Here is a 17,830-nt window from a genome sequence, read left to right on the forward strand (position 1 = left end):
CAATATCCACTGCTTTTATAAAATTGAATCTTCCGGTTGATTCTGTTTGTACTTGAGATGATCAATTGGCAGTCGAGTTTTTACGTTATTGGCAATGGTGATCTTTTTCCTGTAGTTTATTTAACAATAGCTTTCCTTATATCAATATAATTTAAAACAATTACAGCGTCGTTCTCATCAAAGTTCTTTCTCTCATCCAAAAATGGTTTATGTATGAAATAGAAGACAAGCTTATTGATTATTACTCTCAGTGTACTACAATCTTTGGAGGAAAAACCAACAATAATATCTGTAAGATCTGGCGTGATCAGTGGGGGGAGGCGAGCGCAGAGTTTTATGTTTCTCTTTATACGAAGGACAAATCACCAAAATACTTTATTTGAGAGTTCGTAAACACTCTGGACAAGTAAAATGTAATTGCAGGTTAATCAAATCTTTAATCAGATTTATTATTATTATTAAAATTTCTCTTTTAAAATACTAATGAAAAATCCAGTTTCTTTTATATAATTTCCTAAATAATACAAGCTTTAAGTAACGTCAGTAAAACCTTTTAATTTTCATCTACATAACCGTTATTCCTAAACAGTTCTTATGTATTCTCTCTCAAATTACCTGTTCTGGCTGTAAAACACATGTTCCATATAGTGTACATTGATGCTAAGAATGATTGACCTACATTCGTTGTTACGTCACAAGTATAATTAGTTTTTATTAATTAATACGCTGGATTGTATTCATTAAAGTAGATATACAAGTTTATAGTGCTGTTGCGGTTTGCTGAGCGGGTGTGTGTTTATATAAAGTACAGTTTTGTAACTGATAGTTACTATTGTCTTTCCCTTCAAGAGACAACTTGTAATAGTTGTTTACTAAACGTATAAGCTTGGTTAGAAATCAACCGCTTTAATCTTAACATGGTGAGACTGGCAGCGAGTTTTGGAAATTAAAATTCATAGCATTCATATATTAATTACTTTTTCATTGATACATATTCAGTTTTGGAAAAAACTAAAATTTATTTACCACAGAAATCGCAACGTTTCCTGTACTGTCGTAATTACTGTACGTTATACTAGTTAACGTTATAAGTATAGTTATTTTAATAAAGTAAAAAATCTGGATTACTTTTCTTCATTTAACGATTAAAAACTTCTTTTCCAAAATTTGAAAACTTTATTTTAACTCCCTTAAATTACAATTATAAATAATGAGGCAAACAATTTTTAAATTTATTTCAAATGTATCAAGCAATTTGCATGTATGAATGAATATATTGTTAAGTTTATCTAGTTATACTGTAATGTAGTGAATTCAATTTTCTATAATACAAATCTTGTGTTTATTTTTTCAGGCTGAAACTAAAATCTACGTAGATATTTTGCGTTGAGACAAATTTAAATAATTTACTATTATACAGTTACGTTCAATTTTGTGCGTTATGTATAAATGACCCAGTTGTTGACCGCTCAAGATGATCCAAATATCACAACCAACCCTCGAGGGGAAGCAGTTTTCCTCATCACAAGTTTATGTAAACCTCGGTAATGGCTGCCACAATATTTCCCCGTAACAACCTTGTTGCAAACCACTTTGCTTCAGCAAATTGTATCAAGGTAAATAAACCCAACAGTGAAATATGCTCCAACTTCGACCTAGTGGCGCTGCATCTATCGCGTCACGAACAGATACCGAGAACTTAAGCTAGCTAAGATAATGTTGTGTCAGAGTTAATATTAAGTTTTATCAGTGATATGTGCATATACACCCTATTTATGTCTAATAAACTAATTTTAATGCACATAATTATTAGAATAAAAATATTATCCTACAAAAACTTTTATAATAAGGCAAGGATACCCAATAAGTGACGTAAAATACCGAATAACAATTATTACAAGTTAATATAAAGAGTTCAGTTATGTGGTTCTGATGATGTGTTCATTAAACACGAAAGGCCTCACAAAAATAAAACTTTATAATTATTGGAGTGTTTTTTTTTCTTTTTTTTGTTTTTTTTTCATAAATAAGTAATGATTACAATTTTAATAGCGATATTGCACCACATGTTGCTATTACATAAATAGTTGCTTCACATACATAAAAAGAGGTACTTTTAAATGAAAATACAAGTACAAATCTCTAAAAATAAACGATTGAACTACTAAATCATTGGCATATATCTTAAACGTTGTGAGCATTATAGCACGTTTCGGTAAAGCATGAGGCTGTGAACATGATAGCGTAAATATATATATATATATATATATATATATATATATATATATATATATATATATCGATAATGTTTAATACATTTTTTATAGCTCAACGAATAGAAGAACATAACTATTTCCCCTTTCATAATCTTTAAACTACTAAACAAGATGTCTATGTGACATAGTCAAACTACAGTACAACAATCCCAGAGCACGTTAACAAGTATGCAAGCACTCAATTAATATTTTATGTTAATCTTATTGTAATTGAATGGTCCCAGCAAAACCGTACTCCGGCGTTATGTATCAAATGTTTGTTTAATCCATGGATCCAATGACACCCAAGCGAAACATCTTCGGAATTAAACTAAAGGAATAAGATTCAAAGTGTGGTCCAAGCGTAGAACATCTGAAAAGTAAGATTTCACTTTTTTATAAATTCGCGAAAAGATGAGTAAAGCAATAAATAAAATATCTGCATCTGCAAAACTGGGTTATTCATAAGCTAATACTGAGGGTCATCCTAATTTTATGAACATTGATATAGATAAAAATGATCAGCTTGGAATTAATCATAATGTCAAGTGCCTTCACAATGTTCTTTTGAATAAATCTCGTAAAAATCGTCCATGTGAGAGATGAGAAGAACCTGTGAGTAAAATGTTATCGAGAATAATACAGGTATACATAACGTAGAGAAATACAGGTATAACAAAACAAAGCTATTGTATAATTTATATTTATATATTGCTTAGTTTAAGTATCTATCTGAGTTTAAGTGCGCGGGTCCTTAGCAAATCTTTAGTTTGTAATAACAAATTGAGTCAATTAATCATTTAAAATTGTTAACTGCTAAATAATATTATTATTAATCAACTTCAAATGCAACATAATTTTATGGAATTCAAATTCCGTATTTGCTAGCATTTACATACACTTGGATATCCTGGTACATGAGCTGTGTCAAATATCAAAGGAGGTATTCTATTTTAAGTACTTATATTCATATAAAGTTACTCACTAACAGGAAGGTGAACTGAAGCTTAACTCAATATTCTCATTTAATCAACTCTTCCCACTAAAGCTATTGTACCCAAAAGCAACTCGGTTGCTCTACCGTAATTACAATCGCATCTAAAACGTTGTAGTGCACTCAATTGTGCACCCCATGAGACAATGAAAATACCTCTTCATCGAGATTACACTATATTTTGTAGTCTTTGGTGTCTTTGTTGTCAAAACGATGTAAAGAGTTCATTTTAAACTTCTTCGCCATCCCCTTTTTTATCTCTTCAGACGAACATAATTTCAGATACCAGGAGTCAAGTCTGTGACAGCGTCCGAGTCCAGACGATGCACTAAGAGGGAGGTTAATTGGAGCTAAACTCTCGTTCTCAAAGAGGAAATGTTGATAGTTACTCAAACAATTAAAAAAAAAACATAAATACGAGTACCATCAAACACGATAGCTTAATTGTTTCTATAAAATAAATTATGGCTTTATAATTCGGATTTTTTTATTAATTGAGCTATAAATCAGCTAGCTACTATAGGTGATTATAATATTTTATTTAGGAGTTTTTCTAGCTTTTTATTGTTTAAATAAACATTTTACTTGATCCAAATTGCCACAGAAAATATGTCGCGAAAGTTGTGTTGACATTTATGCTTTCTGATGATTATAAATAATCCTAGTAATCACAAAACCTGGCATATTTTTAAGAAAAAATTGCATTGAATGTGTAAAAGAGTGTACTTTAATACAGTATATATATATATATATATATATATATATATATATATATAAAAAATGAATATATATATATATATATATATATATATATATATATATATATATTCATTTTTTATTTATTTATTGGCTCTTTGCAAAAGTGATGAAAGTAAATTTGGATGTAGTTTTTTAAATCTTATTTTGAAGTGACCTTTTATTTTTAGCTCATTTATTAATAAAAATGAGTTAGCTATGTTTTAAAATGTTCATCAATACTGGTATGAAACTGTTTTTTAAGAGAACTTGCTACCTTTCGTATTGCATATATTATTATACAAAACTTCCTTGATGGACATTTTGTTAGTAAATTATCAAAGGATTTGCATACCATGTGAGGCTAAAATAGCATTATATTGAACCATGTACTTATAATTATATTAGTTAAATGAAAAAAACTGTTACTTTTCTTCCTCTTCATTGTTTATATTCTTTACTCTCTGTAGTTTATAAGGCCAGTTTTTAAACATCCTGTAACATGTTAAAGAGAAAATACAGTAGAAATTGAAATAGTATTAAAGTTTTTTTTATTTTTATACTTTTTTTGTGTGTAAATTTACCACCAATTCAATTTAATAAATTCGAAATGTGCCCACCAATGCTAATGGCCACATACTCTCACCATATTGATTACTAAGAGAAGAGCTTGTAAGTGAGCACGTATGCCTTTGTTTATCAGGATAACAGTAGCTGCTGCACTAAGCTGAGGCAACAACAGTTGCAATATTGCTTTAATCTTTACAATGGCTATTGCTGACTACTTCAGATCTTTTCCGTAATCCGCAAAACATGTGTTTATTTTTCTTTCCTCTCCATTTTAAAACGGAATCTTTAAATAAACCAACTGTATCGTGCCCTACGTACGTAGCATGGATATTTCGTTAATAATATAGACCGTATAAAGTATCCAGTTATAACGCAGCTTACGATTCTATTAACTAACGGAGACCATTAGGATATTTTCGTTGAAAAATCAAACTTATTTGTTTTACTTTTCTATATTTTAAAAATTTTGTGTGTACATGAGACAATATTTATGATTAGTTTCTGAAAACAAATTTCTTCGAAATCAAAGTAACATTACATTTATGTTATTCAGCCACTCTTTAGATTGCGAAATTTTAGAAATGAAGTGGACTTGTGTTCTGGGGCTGTATAATAGGTGAAAATATTGTTCGGAACATATGTAATGATTGTGATAACAATTATACTCACAGTTTATTCGTGGGTCTATTGTAAAACAAAACCCATTTGACATACGTACTTTGCAACGATTAAATTTTTTGTGGATTAATTTTGTCAATAAGACACAATTATCAATTAGATTGATTGATAGAAAACTCTACTTTTCACTTAATGTTTGTAAACATTCTTGTACGTTTTACTGTCTAAACACTGTCCTTTGTTTCTATTCACTTGTGTCACCAATATATTACTTTCTAAGCAAGCAATTATACACGTACTTAACTGGTTATATTTCAATAGATCCCAACATAAAGTGCCTCAACTCCCACTTACATACCTACATAAGTAGATAAACATCAACTTTACACGTCTCACCTCTCACTTAAATGGCTACATTTTAAGAGAATCACGCCAACTTTAAATGTCTCATTTCCAACGTAAATGATTACATATCGAGCTTTGCATATCTCCTTTACAACTATAACTTCCACGTAAATGGTTATATACTGGAATATTCCAAAATTACGTGTGTTACCTCCCAGTTAAATGCTTACCTATCAGGAAATAGCAACATTACATGCCTCACCTCACACCTAAGTGATTACACACCAAAAAATGCCAATACTGCATCTTTCACCTCCCACTTAAATGAATACATGACAAGAGATGCCAACCATACTTGTCTCACTTTCCATTCATATCTTTAAGTATCATGAGATAAAGTAAAATGTAAAATAACTACCTATCGTGACGGTTTAAAATGGTTAATAGTCACAAAGATTTTTTTAAATATGTTCTCTGTTTTAAAGAAACAGAGTGTTGGTAATCAGTTTAAAAAAATGCAACATGAAACTACATACAAAATGTGACTATGTTGAGAATATTAACTCTTCATTTCAGCCACCTCGGTATAGCAGACAATATTAAAAATTGTTCAAAAACTTGTCCGTAGTTGCCTTATGTTTATGCCTATTTTGTTCATATTATTATTTGGAATTAAATGTTTAAACTCAAATATCAAGCATTTTTAAGCATACAAAAAGTATATTATTTATTTATAGAAAAATACTCAAACACGACACAAATATATAAAATGTATGGCGAGTTGGAACCTGACGATTTATATCAATCCAATAGCGAGAGAGGACTATCTGTCATCGGCCGAGACAGGTCATGATTGGATACGTTTGTGTGTGTAGTGATGGGGTGGGGTTTGGAACAATAGGACGATTGTTCATAAAGAATGTGTTAGTTATAACACAATAACCGAAAATGAGAGTAAACGTTGTTATGGGTTTTGTGTTAATTAAATTATAATTAATTAAAAACAAACCGATGGCCTGTTAGCTGACCTTTAATTATCTGTAGCATTACTTTTGAGAAGTTGGTTTTAATATTAAAAACTGAGATTAAACATTATGTATATATATATTTACAACGAAACTATAATGTATTCTTTAACTTGACTTCACTGTAACTATGTTACTCTTATTGTCTTACTATTTTACATATCTTGGTTGGTCAAAGAGTGTACATTAAAAGTTGCTAATATATTCTTTTAGAGTAAACGTATATACTTATTTGAAATATTTGTTTTGGTAGAAGTGTAAAACATCTTTATTTTATCAGTGATGTTTTCTCATAACTATGGCTTCCAAATCACTACTCGTATACCATAATATTGGATATTATATACCTAGTTAATCACAGAGATCCTTTATGGAGTTATTTGCAATAACTATTGTAGTATTTTCGAAATTATTTACCATATCTAAATTGGTTAGACAAAAAAGATGTAACAGAATAGAAAGAATATATTTTACTGCATTGAGTGCATAACGAATAAAATGCGTATATACTTAATGCATTATACTTACAACATATTTTGAATAAATATCATAACAGCAAACACTAAAGTATTCACGTTTAGCCAAGTACGTCACTACAGTTTATCCGCTATTACGACCCGTGTAACGTTTATTACGACTGAAGATGTGTGACGTTTCAATTCAACCCCGTAACTGTTAATATCGTTTATCTCCTCTCCCCATTCACTATTTTAGGCACCTCGTCGTAGATGACGTCAGACTGTAGTAGTATCTATTCATTGATAACGTTCCGGAGCTCTGTTTTACTGTCTGTACCATTCATACTTTTTAATACCACTGAGGAATTCACCTTGGCTACGTAGAGGCAGAAATTGTAAGAAATTTTTAATTTTAAAACTTTGAAAACATGTAATTATGCATTAACGAGGTGAGTACCACACGCTGATATTTATTGGTAAGTACTTCCTGAATCGCTGTTTGGAGGACTTTAGAAAAGAAAATTACGTAATATTTTAGGTAACCATAGCAATAACTTATTTGTATATTTATAATCAAATAAACTGTTGTAAAATTATTGTATGACATATCATGTCTACATTATAAAAATATATCACAATAAATAAGTTCTAAAATCTTAATGCAAGAATTTTATAGACAATTTTTAGTAGTTCTAAAGCACTTTTATTTTACATTATATTAGATAAGAACTCTAAGCCTTATCACAGTTTTATTTTACATCTCAGAAGTACAAAACTGAAAGCACTGTTATGCTAACATATTGGTCTGTCTGGAAGCTTAAGTTATCCAGAAACAGGTACTGTAATACGTGTGTAAACGTTTTTAGAAGAACGAAATAACAACGATAAAGAAAGTAAACTTAAACTTAATAAAGAAGTTGGTTAACCAAGAGAGTTATTCAGATTTGCTTTATCGGGAAAGTTGAGCGCCCTAAGGGATTCTAATATCAGCGTTTCCAGGAGAACGCATCGTTTTAAAACGACCACCCCAACTCGGCCTAGCTGTCAAACGAGTTCGTCTTCATTTGGACAGAGTAACTGACGAATACATTACTTTTTAACTCACTAACCTTGCATAATATTGGATAATATATCAATAGGCTCCGAGTCTACAGAAGTGTACGCAAAATAACTAAGAGCTCAGAATTGCATGATAAAGTACAACAATCAGAAAATAAATACTATTATCAACGTTTTATACTACACTGCGTACTATAAGCTACTCAAACTCGATTCACCAGATGAACATACTGTTATCTGACTTTATTTATTATACTATATATTATATATCAACCCATTCATTTATAAATACCATGTGAGTAAATTTATAACAGAAAGTTTTATAAATAATGCATCCACGGAGTGTTTATTACTACTATTATCACAACTAATAGCTTCAAATTTAACATTAATTCTTTTTTTTGTGTCAAAAATTTATTGTTGTGTCAGTATTTATTAGTTAGTTAGTAGTTCGAAATCTCTTCCTTTACTTGCTGATGGCGAAATCTGATTTCTCTCTATTTGTTTGAAATGTGTTTAATTTAATTTATTTAGTTTTAAAAATGTACTTCTGTTATGTTACATGGATAAAATTATAATCATGTTCTAGGATTTCTAGGAGTAATATATCGTAAAGGGACGTTTAAATTTCGATAAGGAACTAGGTTTAAAATACGAAAACTATTATTTAAAGTGTAATAACTAAGACTGTTACGTGGATTAAAATAAGTTGAACATTATGTGTTGTTATTGTTTTTAGATGGTCTACTGTAATCAATCTTTCTCTATTTTATTTTTCTTGTCCCTTAATGGGTCTGGCACCAAGTTTCGTGACAACAATGGGTTTATGGGACTATAGTACTGAAATAAGGGAGCATATGACGGTTTTAGTATAGTTTCCAGTGTTGACTGTGTAAAACTTAAAATAAAAGATTAATTAGTTAAGAAACAATAGAGCTAAGCGTTTTGATATAAGGTTTATGTTCATTTGAACTGAGGTGATTTAATTGTCAAGCAGGCATTTTGCATTTACATAGTAATGTTTTCCTCGAGCGCTGTCTTACTAGTTCGCAATACCGTCTCTAGGAGGGAGACGGTAGCAAGCTATGAAAATAAGTAAAAAAATAATGTGCACAATCCGAACTTTGAAACTGAAACCAATCCTTGTAGTCAGAGATGAGATGAGAACTATGTAAACCCTGGCTGGAAATTACAGTAATTCTTGGTAATCATAATAGATTGTGAATACACACGCATGGTGTGCAAGATACACAATTATGGCACCAAGTGGCGAAGAGAATGCAATCTAAATAACCTTTTAGTGGGGTCTGAATCTAGGTTCTGAATCAAAGGATTTAAGACCACAAACATTTCCATGGATTTAAAAACGTTCTCGGTTAACGAAGAAAAATTAACAATAAGCCTCCGATAAACCTTCAAACTTACTTAGACATTTTTACGACTTGAATTAACCTAACCACATTTTCTGTCGGGAGCCAAAATACATATTTTCACGTAGAACCAGAATTCTATCTAATTTAACTTCGCTGCCCCTGCACATTAACTATTATTTAGTATAATTATAATATTAACAGAATTATAGTAATACGATAACAAAGTTTTCGTATTTTAAACATTGTTATACCAATTTTTAATAATTTATTTTTATTCATAATACTTAATGTTTCCTATTCTACTATGTGTGGGTAAAAGTGACTAAATATTTTTAGAAGCTCTTTTCATTACGACACAGGTATTGTGACTTCAATTGAAAAAACACTCAGCAACAGAATGGATGGATGGAAACAATTTGTAACTGAAGGAACGAACCTGAGTTCGAAGAAAACATCAAAAGCTGAAGCCACAGCTGGGGACTTTTGTCCTTTACTGAATATTGACGAAACTATAAGGTCAAGATATTTTTCTACTGAACTTATATTCATTTTCTCTTCGATGGAAGTAAGAAAGGTTATGAAAATGTTTTATCTTGAGTATATATCGTCTTACATATTTATGTCACATATTCATGTCAAACTTGAAGAGATATTTATAGAAATATATAACTACGGGTCTATCAAAATGATGCTGTTATTGTTATTGTTTCTTTATATACAATATTTATGTCAGCATCATCAATTGTGATACAACTTTGACAAATGAACTTTTATACAATTTAGACCATATATGGATTGAAAATTATTTCACACAGTAATAGTTTTCAACAACTGATTTTCATTTAGGTTATTAAACTGAAATAAAAAAACTAAGACGAAATTAATCAAGGAAAGTTAAATAATATTTTACAATGAAATATTTAGGCTATCTGTTATCCCAGTCAATGTATTATTACACTTTGTTTTTTGATGCGCCCTAAGTACTTTATTCATAATTTTTTATTTTAATAAATGCATTTTAATACTATTTTTGCGACGTTCAGTCTTTAATAAGTTTAAATTTAATGATCAAAATAAAAAATATCACCAGCATGCCAATAAGTATAATCTATTACGATTACCTATTATTTGTTGCCAGACCAATCCACGATGTTAGAAATATGATACGCAACGATAAAAAAAAAAAAACTTATAAACGAAACACTTCAACTGTCTTCGAGACACTATTTCATCACAAAGGACTATATTAATCCCAGTCTGAGTTATAAACTTTTGCAATGAAACTAAACCTGATCAGCTTAAGTAACAAAACTTTTATATTAAGTTACAAACTTTCATTTGGACAAAATATCAGCTACGACGATAAGAACTTTCTCTTATTGCTCAAGGAGGATTCATGGCATTTAAAAGTTATTTTATTGATGTGTTTTTTAATATCTTTCGTAATAAGTAAACACTTTTGCATGGTATGCTACAAAGATAAAGTTTTTCAAAATGTTTTCACAACTTCATGGAATGTCAGTAGGAAAAAACTAATGTTTCCCGTGAATACATATATATTATGTTTTACTTCGTTTAATATTTGTCCTTTTATTTGTGGAATGCATCTATGAAGTTTAGCTTAGAACCTTGGGGGTGAATAAAAGGTTTTCAGATTTTACAAAGATTTTATATGTTACAAAAATCGAAGAGTACATTTGGAGTGTTTAAATCTATCCTCTATTTCAGGTTTCAAAAAGCCGTAGAGCGACCTTGGGTTTTATTCTATAAGTAGGATGTTAAACCTCATAAAAAATATTTTTTTACTTTTGAATATTTATATGATTTAAAATGTTAAACCTTTTTTTGAGTTCCAATAAAAATATCGAAAAAACTACAAGGCTTTTGAATATGATTTATTTGTAACTCCAAAATGAGATATCTTGTATAATACTATGATTAAAAATCAAGATGGCCGCCAGTGCCATAAACTTAATGCAAATACACATAATTGTTTTAAAATAAGTTATATTACTGACGCATGCAGTATAATTGAAACAATTTCCTAGTGCAATAAAGAAAATTTTAATTTGAACTTGATTGCAGTCGTACCGGTCTTAAGGCATAATGTCTTATGGTCTCTGGTGTGTTCAGTGCGCTTGTTCTTGTTCTGTCTGGTTTTCTCTTGCTCTGATCTCTTCGGGTCCTCAAGGAACCTTTCCCACAACCCACCGTCCATTAACTGATAATTGCACGTGACATCCCTTAGAGGCAACATAACAACATACAAAAAATCGCTAGAATTTAGGATAGTAGGGATTTTTTATGTTGCCTTTTCTTGAGCTCAGAGATGCCTTGAAGCTTTTGCGTTAAGATAAAGAGTTATAAACATGGTCGTTTTTGTCCGTGTCTCTTATTACATTCTTTTTAATTTTCACGACACAGTTTATTAGTGTGATATTTAAAGGTAATCATTGATTGTCTGCATTAGTGGTGTCTTGCAAAGCATCATAGTATTCATGGACCTTTTGAAATTCTTGGGATTTTTTTCCTACTTGCGGGAAATAATGTTATCAAGTTGTTATTATTCATCATATCAATACATCAGAATTATTATTCTACGTGCATTGCATACCGAAAGTGCTAAGAGAAATAAACTTTTTATTTATTACTAACTAAAATAATAGGATAGGAATTCAAGAACTTTTGTTGATTAGCCACGATTCCTAGAAGCGACTTCATTTTGTCCAAAGCCGTTTAAAGTTGATTAACTTTTGATTACTGTGTATTTGCTTTAAAATGAGCTAGTGTTTTAAAATGAGCGTAGTATACAATAGCCGTTCAATCTTTTTACCGGATTGATATAAATGTACTCTCTAGCTGACAAGTAAAATGGCTTTGCTCAGATATTTTCTGTGAGGCAAGGAATGGTTTGTGATGAGTTAATTGTGTCGTTTTTGTGCAACATCAAGTACAACCCTATACGATGCCTTATTACAATTAATAAGAAAAAAGAAATCTTTTAAATATTTTTATAGTTTTAAAAATATTACAATTTTTTTATCAACCAGTTTAGTGTATCAAACATTTAAATTGTATATAAATCGTCAAATTTTAGTTGATAACTTTTGTGATTTTGGTATCTCGCATTGAATAATACCTCAAATCTTAATATAAGATTGTGACGTGTAATTTAGCTACATGAATTATGAGACGTGTATCGGAAAATGAGTTTAGAATATTCAAATGGACAGAATTCAATATGGTAAATAAATATGACGGATGACGGCATCATCTATTCCATTGAGAAGCAGGATCGACATGATGTGAAATTGATATCAATAAACACATTCTCTGTCGGCATTTCTGACACAAGCATGTAAATGTTACTCTATGTGTTATCTTCGGAAACCACGTATGTGTAAATTTATTGGCTGAGCGTAAGCGAAGTCTGTCGTACAGGATTCGAGAAGCCTTTATTTATCTCTCTGAGTCTACAAACGATAACTCTTGAAAGGATTTAGGTCCAAGTCAAATATTTTGATTCCCTCTCTGCTGTCACGTGCAGAAAACAAGCAGAATCTTCTAAATTGGCGTACATGGAAGTGCGCCTTCTTTAAAAGTAAATTCGAAAAGCTAAATGTACAAATTTGGCATAAACCAATATTATTTCACTTTATAGTTCAGTATGTTTAGCTATTTTTATATTTTTATTAAACACTTTAATTATTTTAAGTTAAGTGAAAAATGATGTCTATTTTTTAAATATAGTGTATGAAAACAGCTTTATTTGTTTAACAGGTATGTAATAAATTATTTATATCACGACTCCTAGTGCCAATCACGATGTATAATTTAAACCACTTTCTATAGTAATTATGACAAAATTACATTACATTTGAGGTTTCATTATTTCTCTGTATTTGGTTTGGCATTGTTGTAATTATTAACAGTTTTCATAACTCCCAGGTATTTTAATCCACATGCTTAACCTATTATGGTCTTCAATGAGTATGAAAACAAACCTCTCCGGAGACATGACCATCTATATTTTTGTAATATCTGAAAGAACGACCAATAATTGGTGGTAAAATTAAATAAGTCGCAGCATAGAGTAATAAAGTGAATGAATGATGGGAATAATGCTAAAGTGGGTTATTCATAAAACATGAGAGTAACATACTTCAGATCAACCATCCAACCAAAAGAACCGAGGTTTTGTTATAGAGCGTTGTAGCATATTATCTTCCTAGACAGATTATCTCATTAGGAGTTTGAAAAATTTCAATAAACACCAAGTCAAACTTCGCCGGAGGCAATATGATCAGAAGCTTCTGGACCTATTTACTATCGAAAATAATGACAAATCAGACATTGGTGGTTAAATAAATTATGTCGCACCTATAGTAATAAATTGAATGAACAATGGATACAATGGCATACAGAGGCAGAGAGTTAAAAAAAAGAAAGAGAACAACTTAGAGCAGGTCTTATAGAACAAATAAAACCATTCATAGAACCAATAAAACCGAGGTTTTAGTTAAAGAGCGTTGTAAAAATTTTCCACCCAGACAAGGCATGTTCTAATGCCGTATCATCAAGGCCAACAAAACATCATTCTCCAGGCCCACTCAGGACCAATGTACAAAAGTAAGTGGCAATCTTTAACGTGCGATGTCTACGTAAGTTTATTCCAATTAGTATTTATTGGTATATGATAGACTCAAATTATTGGTATAAAGTCCAATTGCAAATAAATCTAGATAATCTAATTCAATTTTTCACAAGGAAATTCCTAGTTAAAAGTTAAGAGTGTATAACTTTTATTATAAGCATGTAACTTTCCTAAACTCGGTTTCCAGTAATTTTATGCATTCACCAGCTGGCTATTAAATCCTAACAGTGATTTCCTCTAAGGGAAACGAGCTTTTGCATTTTCCTTTCATGTAAATAAACAAATAAATATAACAAAACCCAATAGAAAAAGAGGAAGGAGTTGAAAATAAAACTAGGTATACACTGTAAATAGTAAAGGGATACAAGCAAATGTTCAAGTTTGGATGAATATGATCATCCATAAGAGGATACTACTTCTTCTATGTCTGTAGTATCATATAAAGAAAATGGATTCGGTCCATTCAGCGAACTGCGCCAGTTGTCCACTCCCGGACAAACAAATCTGCCGCAAAACTCAATCATCCGAGTACACGTTGTTTACACTAACTCGACAATCCTGCGGGAACGATATAACCCTTATATTTGAAATCCGGTTTATCTTTCCAAACCAGGCTTATTTTTTAGTGGTTGCTGTGTTTTTCTGCATCGAAAAGCCAACAGTTTCACATAATTAAAACCAACGCAATACATATCCTCAATATTTATTTAATCACTGGGCTGTGCATTCGCATTTATTACCGAGTGGTCTTTGAACCCTTTCGTATTCCAATGGAATAATGAAATTATTAAAAGGTAAAATTATAGCTCAATCAGTCTTTGACACATTTTGGAAGATTTAGTTTCGTTGTTTAGTGTAAAATTGCCTTATTTTATAGAATTAATGTAGATCTTCCGTTTCGAGGAATTTAGTGGTAAAGGTTGAATATCATACAAGCATATAGCATTAGGGTATTTCGGGCTGTAAATGTGGTATCTTTAGTTGATAAAGTTCGATAAATCAATATTTATTACTTAGGTAATATATTCATATTTAGAAATAATAATCGTATTCTAAAACTGAATGATTAAGTCAATAACTTATCAAACCACAAAGAAGCAATATCCTCTGTTTCCAGAAAATTGAATCTTGCGATTGATTCTGTTTGTACTTACTTGGATGATCGATTGGCAACCGAGCAATGCTTTATTGGCAGTTGTGATATTTTTACTGCGGTTTATTTACAATTTTTCTTATGCATCAATACACATGTTATGTAAAACACACTAACAGCGTGGCTCTCTCCACAATTGTTTCTCTCATTTAAATATGTTATGTGGAAGACAAGTTTATTAATCCTCACTCTCTGTCTCTCCATCACTATACTTCAACCTCTTTATCGGATCTAGAATGCAAAGAAATTCAGTAAGATCTTTATGATCTTATCTGACGGTTGGGCGGAGACGAGGGCAAGTCGAGCATGTCTTAGAAAGTGGATACTTTCCACCAGATAGAAAAAGCGCGAGCTTAGTTGAGGCGTTTTGAAATTTATAATTATCTATAAATTTAAAATATCCCATTTTATTTATGAATTTTTGTTTTGTTTCGTAAGTAATACCTGCACGATGGGTAATTAAGAAAAACAATGGTCAGTCATTTGTGTCAACTCAGAACATAGAACTAACATTATACTTAGTCCTTAAAGAACAATTACGCTTGCTTCAGGAGTGAGAGGATAATCAGGATAGAAACGGTAGAAGTGGAAACCACCTCCGGTCGAAATCCCGTTTTACATACACCACCAGGAGGGGTTTACGGGCACTAAATATTATTCTATTAACTTAGGAGAGGCTATTTTTTTCCCAGCATCTTCCAACCAAAGTATGTTGGTTGCTTACACAGCACACCCTCAAACTTAGATTTGCAACAACCTATTAAATTACAGAAGTTCCCCCTATTCATTCATCTTTGGCAGTAAATTAGACCAATCGATCAAATCTTTTGTAACCCCAAAATCTTGACACCAACTGATGTGCAAATTCTTGGCATTCATGGGGTTGCCAGATTTAAGTGACGCGTACGTTTTTCTACACAGAGGTGATCCTCTTGGGAATAATTCATGATAGAAGAAAGTTAATAATTTAAGAAAACATTTTGTTGAATATCTAAAGAAACAAGTATTTCGTCTCTAGTTCTCAAGTCTTTATCATATATTTTAGTTGTTATAACATACAAAAATATTTGCAATGTGTCGAAATATGTTTCTCTTGTAGATTTAGGTACTACTAAGAATTTCATTGCAGGGTGATCTAATCTTATTATAAAATATATTGTAGTGAAAAGAAAGTTGTACAATAATATTTAATTTAATTCACGAGGTCTGAAAACACTGGTTTACACCTGACAATAACATCCTCAATGTTGAAACGCCTTATAGATTACATTTACTTTTGGAGTACAGTTGTGACTATTTATACTACAGTAGGCATAACTTGTTTAAGTAAATCTGCATTACGTGTATTAAAAATCAATGTTTATAATAAAAACATTTTTATTCGAAAAAGGAATATATTTAGATATATTACAAAGAATATTTTTTTTATTTTATTACAACTTAAATACACGATAACGATTCGAAAACTAAAGATTAAATAGTCTTTCCTTTATTTTTTCATACCGCATTCTATTGAATCATTCACTTACGGATTAAGTATGCCCAGCAGGATCACTTATGTCAGTAATTTACTGTCTCTTATATTGTATGTACATCGTCAGTGCGTCTGTATTTATGTGTTTAAATTAACTAAATGCATATTTATTCAAATCGTATAAATTTTATTATTATTAAAGTTTTACTTTTAAAGTCCTAAATACTAGTAAACAATTAAGTTTCTTGTTTAAAACTTGAAAATGAATGCGATATCTGAGTAACAGTAGTAAAAACCTTTTGAACATCTTCTACAATTAAACTGTTATTGCTAAACAGTTCTTATATATTCTCTTTAATTAAGAGACTACTTGCAAGAAAAAATTGCTAAAACTGCATATACGTATAGCATTAAACCTAACAATACAGGTAAAATGCAAATTATACCTTTTTGGCATAAATGAAAATTTACAATTTATTTACTATGGAATTACTATGTTTAAAAAAGATTATTATTGTCTTAATTACTGCATGTTATACTTAGTTCTACAATTATTACGATTTTAATAAATTAATAAAACCTGTTTTACTTTTCATGATTTAATTATTAACAATTTCGTTTCTATAACCGTTTTGTCATTTTAACTCTTCTAAAAGGCTTTAGCAAATAATAAAACAAATACTATTTCGATGGATTTCAAATATATTTAACAATGTTTGATACACTGTATCATAAACTATAACGTTTGATTGGGCAATACAGTGATATGGAAAAGATACACTTCTATAATAAAAATCTTATGTTTATTTCTGATTACGAAGCTGAGATGGGAAAGAATCTACAAATCTATGGATATTGCACGTGTGAAATTTTTATGTTTACACAAGTATAAATAACTTACCATCATGCAAATATTTGAGTTTTGTCCATTAAGTATAAATGACCAGTTGTTGACCGCTCATGACGATCCAAATATCACAACCAACCCTCGAGGGGAAGCAGTTTCCCTCATCACAAGTTTATGTAAACCTCGGTAATGGCTGCCGCAATATTTCCCCGTAACAACCTTGTTGCAAACCACTTTGCTTCAGCAAATTGTATCAAGGTAAATAAACCC

Source organism: Homalodisca vitripennis, chromosome 3, assembly GCF_021130785.1.
Source record: "Homalodisca vitripennis isolate AUS2020 chromosome 3, UT_GWSS_2.1, whole genome shotgun sequence".
Lineage (NCBI taxonomy): Eukaryota > Metazoa > Arthropoda > Insecta > Hemiptera > Cicadellidae > Homalodisca > Homalodisca vitripennis.